This window comes from Carlito syrichta, unplaced genomic scaffold (genome assembly GCF_000164805.1).
Source record: "Carlito syrichta isolate Samal-C Ts95f unplaced genomic scaffold, Tarsius_syrichta-2.0.1 Scaffold126439, whole genome shotgun sequence".
Classification (NCBI taxonomy): domain Eukaryota; kingdom Metazoa; phylum Chordata; class Mammalia; order Primates; family Tarsiidae; genus Carlito; species Carlito syrichta.
In genome coordinates this window covers 73,848-81,720 of record NW_007070535.1, presented here as the reverse complement: position 1 = coordinate 81,720, position 7,873 = coordinate 73,848, and the positions used below count along the sequence as shown (strand labels likewise).

Here is a 7,873-nt window from a genome sequence, read left to right as displayed (position 1 = left end):
AGCAAACCATCACATACACATTCATGCACAAAGGAAAAATATTTTAAAAATAGATGAACTAACAAACAGTAAAGTAATTTTTAAAAAATAATAAAAAATTAAAAAAAAAAAACCCTGCCCTCTTGTTTCAGGCTCTGTAATTGTTCCTCTAGTCAGGTCTCTCCTGCAGAGCTACATCTTTCACTCTTTCCTCAGTGTCTGAAGCAGGAAAGGAGAGGGGCAGTGGGAGTGGGTGGGGTTGCAGTCCTCCCTTCTCACTCTCAGATGGTCAGGGATATCTCTTCTGATGGGGAGGTACGGAATTGTCTCTTCCCCAAGTATGTACTTGCAGGGGGGTGCCCCAGCCACACTTATCCTGGAATGGAGTTCTCCTATTGCTACTGGCATCCAGATTCCACCTGGGTTTGTCCCTCTCAGTCGTGGTCCAGCTGTATGGGTCTGATGCTCAGAGGATTGCTGGGGAGGAAGGGGTTTGGATCAGTCCTGGAGTCATCATTAATATCTTTGGAGTTCTTCCTCGTCCCCTTCTGGCCACACCCTTTGTCCCACAGCTGGATCAAGGTAGAGGGTGGGGCACCTGGAACTCAGCACTCATCAGGTCCCTCCAAACTTTGTGCTTTCAGGATATTCTCTCTGGGTCATCAGTCCCTGAGTAGTTGATCCACCAGTCAGAGATCGGGTCTGTTGCTCTGTGGTGAGCAAGTTGGAGCACTTTCCTGCTGCAAGTTCAAGATGGTGGTGGGGTGCCTCTCTTGTCCTCTGTTGTGGTATTTTCCCTTGGACTCCCTCCACAGCCCCTGCTGCCAGTGCCCTACCAGGCGCTGAAGTGGTGAAGCAAAGCCAGGAGTCAGCAGTCTCTCTCCTGCTGCAATGGTGAGGGAGAGCTTGGGGTGACGGTTTCTCCCCACTGCTTTTTCACAGAAAAACCTGTCTCTTAAAAAATATAATAATGGCCTTCAGCTTCTGTGACCTGGGAAGAGCCAGGGATGAAGCAGAGAAGCTGCAGCACCAGCTGTTGCACCAGGGGCCTGGCCACTTGCTCATGATCCCCCACTTAGTTTTTCCTGGCATTTCCTTCCCAAGGAGGGTTTGTTGATTGAAAAAAGAAAAGAAAAGAAAAAGAAAACGTTGCTTGGCTTCTGCGTCCTAGGAATTGCTAGGGTCCAAGCCCAGCAGCTGTGGCACCAGACACTGCACCAGGAGAGCCCTGGCCACTAACTCCCTACCCCCCAACTCAATCAGCCACTCACAAGTCCACTTGCTCACCAGCACGTACACAAAATTTTCCATACACTCACTTACTCACATGTGGAGTCTCATAGTCTGACTGGCTTGGCCGCCATCTTCCTGACCTCCTCCTGTATCATATATTTCAAAACAGAAGTGAGGACTTAATACGTTCTCAACACCTCACAATGATAAATGCTGGAGAGAATGAATATTCTAATTACCCTGCCTTGATCATTACACATTCTGTGAATGTAAAAGATATTATGTGTCCCATAAAAATGTAAAATGTTGCATATCAATTTTTAAAATTTTTGAGGTTTTCTCTCTTGGTAGGTTTCCCTTTTACTGGTTTTTGACCCAGTGGCAACAGTCTTTTCTTGAGACTTTTTTTTTGGTCTAAATCCCTTGTCAATTTCTTGTGGCTGGCTTCTCCAGTCTTTAGATTGGAGTACACAAGGCAAAAAACAAAACAAACAAACAAACAAACAAAAACAACAACAAAAAACCTCCAAGAAATTCAGGGTTGTGTTATTCTTTGGGTTTTGAGGTCCCTAGTTGGTCTCTCTTATCTTCACCTTTCAGAACCTGTTTGTTTCATGGATACCATCTAGGGTTTTTACGTGTACTTAACAGAATGATGAGAAATTACTTAATGGGTACAATCCATGTTATTCAGATGATGAATACCCTAAAAGCCCTGACTTGACCACTAAACAATCTATGAATATAACAAAATTGCACTTGTTCCCCACAGAGTTATACAAATTATTAATTTTTAATTTTAAAAAGAAAGTATGTCTACTATATCTTTTCAGAAACTGAGTCCCAAAACTGAGTTTTTGTTTTAATTCACTTATATGTCCTTATTTTTACATAATAATGCTTTATTTTTATAGGGGAATATGATCTTAAATCTCATATAAAAATACCAAATGGAAAATTAAGTAATATACACAAATCACCATAAAAAGAAGTAAAAGTATTGCCGTTAAGAGCTAAGTGCATTTTATATAATACAAAAAATAACTATGAGAAGATTAAATAAGTGGTTTTCACCGTGGCAAGTTGGTTCTTTCAAGTTTGTGTGGTTATCTCACAGAATGTAATTATTTGTTCTTAAAGTTATTAGGACTATGTTCAATTATAACAATTATAAGTCAAGCTGGCTACATAAAGACTTAAAAGGGAAAAATCTAAAATTTCATATGCTTTTCAATTTTATGTTAATGCAGTAGCACTCTATGAAGTTCCTTGCTAAGCCTTTTAGCAAACAGACTACTGTCTGACACTGTCAAGAACCTGGGAAGAAGAGATCATTACACAATGTCATTATCAGTCAGGAAGATGGGATTCTGATGTTATAAAATTTTCCACTACAGCCCCCTTAATATTCATTATGATAGAAATTGCTTTCAGTATGTGATGGTATTTGTGCACTTGGGTTAAAAGCATGGAAAAGCACAAAAGGCAAAGTGAGGGTGAGTAGGAGGTGAGATGGTTTAATGGTTAGTATGGACACTGTATTGAAATTTCCTACTAGAGCCCTAGATCCTACCACTGAAGTTGAAGCCATAGGTTTTACTTAACGTAAGAGCTCTGATTTCTTTCTTCGTAACATGTGATTATTATGGTGTCTACATCAAAGTATCTTAGGGTATAAATGAAATAATGTATCCGAAGTTAGTAATTAACATGACATTATTACCCCTCCTACCAAGGAGGGTTGTCAGCATTCCTTATGATAGAAATAAACTGGTATTTATTAAATATCTACTGTGGCAATCACTATTCTAGATAGGCCAGCTTTGTTGATCTCACTTAATAATAGCAAAATATCATGAAGTAGATGCTATAACTAAGATAACGAAGGTTCAGAGAGATTGAGCAATTTCCCTGGATTCCTACAATTAGTATGCAACAGAAACGAAGAAAGAAAGAGAGCAAGACAGAAAGAGAGATGCCGAGCACGTTGCTAGACACTAGCAATAAAACAATGAACAAATACAATTTCCTCCCTTGGGGATTTTAGGTTATAGAGGGGAAATAGACAAATAGACTGCACAATTCCATGATAAGAAACTAGGATCAAAGTCAGTACCAACTGGCATGAAAACATACAAGCGAGGCACTTAATTCAATGAAGGTAAGACAGAGGGGTTCTTTGAAAAAGAAGATTCAGGTGAGACCTGAAATGAAGTAGAAATTTTTTGTGCCGTACCCACGGTATCATGGTGCCTGCTTCCTTGTTTAGATTTCAGGCTGTAGTTGAAATTTGCAGCACAGTTTCTCCGCTTTTCATATGATGTGGCAGAACTTGGTTTGGGACAATTGGGGAGTGGTCAGAATGAAAGTCTTTGCAGGGAGGAATGGGTGACTGAGAAGGGCTACGACAGACCTTACGACAGGCTAGGTAAACAGGTGGGCAGTAGGTGGGAGTTGAGTAGAAGGCAAGAACAAAGTTCAGGCGGAAAGACAGGATCAGGGATATTAACATAATATATATAGAAAATAATGCTGGGGAACGACCATTATTTATTCACTAGATATGCATTCAAAGATGTTCCCTGATTTCTGCAAAGACTGAGCTGAGGGAAGACAAAGCTCCAGATAGAGGGCAACAGGTGTGAGTCATGGATTCCTGTTCAAAATTGGAATGGGGGAGCAAGACTTGGACAGTTATACAGAGGAATTGGATAAAAATGAATTAAAACAAAAACCAAACAGCATGTACAACATAATCAACAGGGTGCCTGAATGAAACGTAATTGTACACCTAACCCTTAACTGTACCCCACAAAACCATAATAAAAATATTGATTATGAAAAAAAATATGGAAAAAAAAAGAATATAGCAGAAGAACAGGATGAGGGGTATTAGGACACTTAAGCACAGAGAAACTTGTGTACAGAGCAGGAAATGCTTGTGGTTGCCAAAAAATGTACAGAAACAACGACATGTTCTTGAACTCCATGTGAGGGGTTGGAAGAAGTTATTGTTTCATTTGTTATTTGCTTATTTTGTTGACTGCCAGTATTCACTAGTGGAAAGCAACAGTGGGTATCAAAAATATTTTTTAAATTTCCTGGAGAACTTAAAATTAAGTAAAAATTTTATCAACCAATTAATGTTTTGCATAAATTAGGAACAGATTTTTTTTTAAAATTATCTTAGTGGCCTAACACTTTGCGATGGCTTCTAGAATATCATAAAGCATTGAGTTAGATAGTAAAAGCAAGAACATTATCTTTACAAGACCCAAGTGATTATGAATATAAGGACAAAGCCTTTGTTCACTAGAATCATCAGGGGAACTTAACACAATACCCACACACACCCACCAGAATGACTAAGTAAAAAAAACAACAAAAAAATAAGTAAAAAAAAAAAAGAAAGGTAAGAAACTGACTGAAGGGTTAAAAAAAATTTAAGTTATTACCACAGCAGGATTTTGAAGGAAGTAAGTTTAAGATATCATTTATAAGAATGGAGTCCTTGACTCCAAATTAAAACTATTTTGTATTTCAAAAATGATATGCAGATGCCAGCACCGTTTTGTATATAGTTTTCCAGGAGAGAAGATTTCTTTGCACTGACTTATTCTTGAATTTTGATCACCTTTGCCCTCTGTAGTTCATAACTTAAGGTTCAAATTTGCAGCCTATGTTGCAACAGTCAAAATCTCCACGTGCTTATGATTTTTCCTTCTGCAAAACAGTACAGTCACAACCTAGTTTAAATACAGGCCCATCTTGGTCCTGATACAGTATGTAAATGGATGGGATTACATTTTGGGTCAAATAGCTCTGATTTAGTGGCCTTAATTTAATTGTCAGTTTGGGAAGAATTCCAACTTTTTCAAGTCTTTTCTGTTTTAATTTCTGCTTTCTTGTTTATATCTGACCTCTTATACTTGTCTATTTCTGCAAATCTTACCTGGATATCTGAATAATACTGTCTCTACCAGCAAATCCTCTATATAACTGTCCGAGACTTGCTCCCCTTTCCAATTTTGACAATTGTGAATCTTCCCTTTCTTCCTTTCCCCCTCCATTTCCCTATAAGGTAATATAAATTATGTAATAATGTGAAAAAATAAAAGAAAGAAACAGAAAAAGTCATATATTACCCATATTCTTACCATTCAAATACAACTTCTAATTTACTTACTGATTTTTTTATTCTAGCTTTTCTTTTTTTCACAGCTACAGCTATGTTATGTGCATCATTTTATATCTTTACTGGCTAAGCATTTCTAACTGTTTGAGGAGGCAGTTTAAAAATACAGTTTTATTTTAGGCATTGCATTTTCCACTTACAATACAGTGATTATAAAGTACAATATTATTTCCTCTTCCTGTGTGCATGTTCCATATTCAAGGGTTGAGATTGTCCAGTAATTTAGTCTAGCAGCTGAACTTTAAAACTGCCACATAATTTGCTACAAATTTGAGTCCTTCAGCATTTTACCGTGTGAAGCAATGCTACCTCTACACTTTAGATGGCTTAATCCACCACTTCAGTGATGGGCCCTAAGGAAACACCACCAGAGAAAGTAGCTCCTCTTAGCAGGGTCATCCCCAGGCTCTCTTCCTGGTATACCCCTGCACTCTCTTACAGCCTGATAATGATACATTGCAGACCTTCTCTAGCTTTCTGTGTTGATGTTCACACATTCTTCCTTTATGACAGTGTGAGTCTTATGGAGCCAGCTGATGATTTTACTACACTGGTCAAGAATCTTCTGTTTGGGCGAGACTTCATCTCTCCAATAAATCAAAAAAATCAGCCGGGCGTGGTAGCGTGCGCCTGTAGTTCCAGCTACTCGGAAGGCTGAGGCGGAAGGTTTGCTGGAGCCCAGCAGGTCGAGGCTGAGGTGGCCGGGAGCGGCCACTGCACTCCAGTCTGGGCGACAGTGAGACTCCAACTCAAAAAATAAAAAAAAAAGAATCTTCTGTTTGTCATCATTGTTTGTTGACCTTACCTTGAAATTTCTCAACAGTTGCTATCATGTTGAATGCATAGGACTCAAGCGAACTCTTGGATGACATCTTGTTCCTCTCTTTCTCATCTTCAGCTTTGTACTTCTCAGCTTTCCAGACCATGTGCCCAATGTCTTCCTTGTCATTAGTGATGATAATCTTGTTCTCTTTTCCTCTTCTCTTAACCCATAGCAGAGATATTGAGGATTTCATTGGCATCCACATGGAAAGCGACTTCAATTTGGGGAACACCACAGGGTGCAGGAAGTATGCCTGTGAGCTCAAGCTTGCTAATCAGGTTGTTATTTTTGGTCAGAGCACATTTGCCTTCATCAACCTGAATGATCACACCAGGCTGGTTGTCAGAATAGGTAATGAAGCTCTGTGTCTGACTGGGAAGAAAGATAGTATTGCACTTGATGAGAACAGTCATGACTCCACCAGCAGTTTCAATACCAAGGAGAAGAGAAGTGAGTTCAAAAGGGTCGATGACTCATTCAGTTCTTTTCCACCGAAGAAGTCTTGTAGAAGCTTCTGAATCTTGGGCATATGGGTAGGACCTGCAACCAAGACATTATCCAGGATCTGTAACTTGTCTAGTTTGGTGTCCTGAAAGGCTATCTTCATGAGGTCCTGAGTGGCATGGAACAGTTCAGCATTTAATTATTCAAACTGGACGTGGGCAATGGAGGTATAGAAAAGAAAATCCATTTCCATATTGGCTAGGGTGCTGGAAGAGAAAGTACACTCAGTTTGTTCACAAGTACAGAGGCATCGGGCATTTCCCTTGTTCTCACTGACGTCCTTCATGTGCTTATGCTTTAAAATGGTTGATCAGATGGTTGTCAAATTCTTCTTCACCAAAACAATAAATAAATATATAAATACAACAAGCAGCTTCTGAACACCACAGAAGGTAGATCTGTTCCCAGTTACAGTGCTCACTCTCCACTTCCTTCTCTTACCTACTGCCCTTCATAACTGCTTAAGTATCTGTCAATCACGACTCTCACTCCTAGAATCTTCTCAGCCCTCTTCATTCGCCTCCCTCTTTACGTGCTTCCCCTTTTGTCTTCTGATGTTCTGTCCCCAAAGCACAAGACTGCATCAATAATTGGCAGATTTTTTTTATGTGGTGTCTGAGAGGGGAAAGATAGGTTGTGTCTGTGCCAATGTCTTCTTCATGCCAACCAAGCATACATTTCAGAGAATAGGTCTGCAATTCATTCAGGACTTGTTGTATTCTAAGATCAGTGGGACACATTTACAGGGATGAGTAATTTAATTCTTGGAAGAACTTGATGACTTGGGAATATCTCCGTATCTTAGATGAGAGATCTGATGCTCACAGAAGCTATTGATTTGTCTGAGTGGTAGAGCTGGGACTAGCACTCAAGTCTGTCTGACTCCCAAGTCCATATTCTTAGCTTCTATGCTAGACTTCCTTTTTGACCCCAAACTACATAAACATTAACTCTTACACTCCCAAAATATCATCCAAATAATCAAAAGTAAGTTTATAAAGGTCAAAGTGTGTCCATTTGAAGGGGTCTGATTCTGGAAAAGACTGAAATTTTATTGGAGTCAACATCATGAAATAAGTAGGTGAGCTCACTGGTATAAAAATGCATAAAAAATGAGATGTGCATTCAAAATAAAGAGG

General features: G+C 39.3%; 1 pseudogene; it reads right to left on the bottom strand.

The window, feature by feature from the left end:
• Positions 1-5,734: 5,734 nt before the first annotated feature.
• LOC103250025 lies at positions 5,735-6,643 on the bottom strand (annotated as a pseudogene).
• Positions 6,644-7,873: the final 1,230 nt, after the last annotated feature.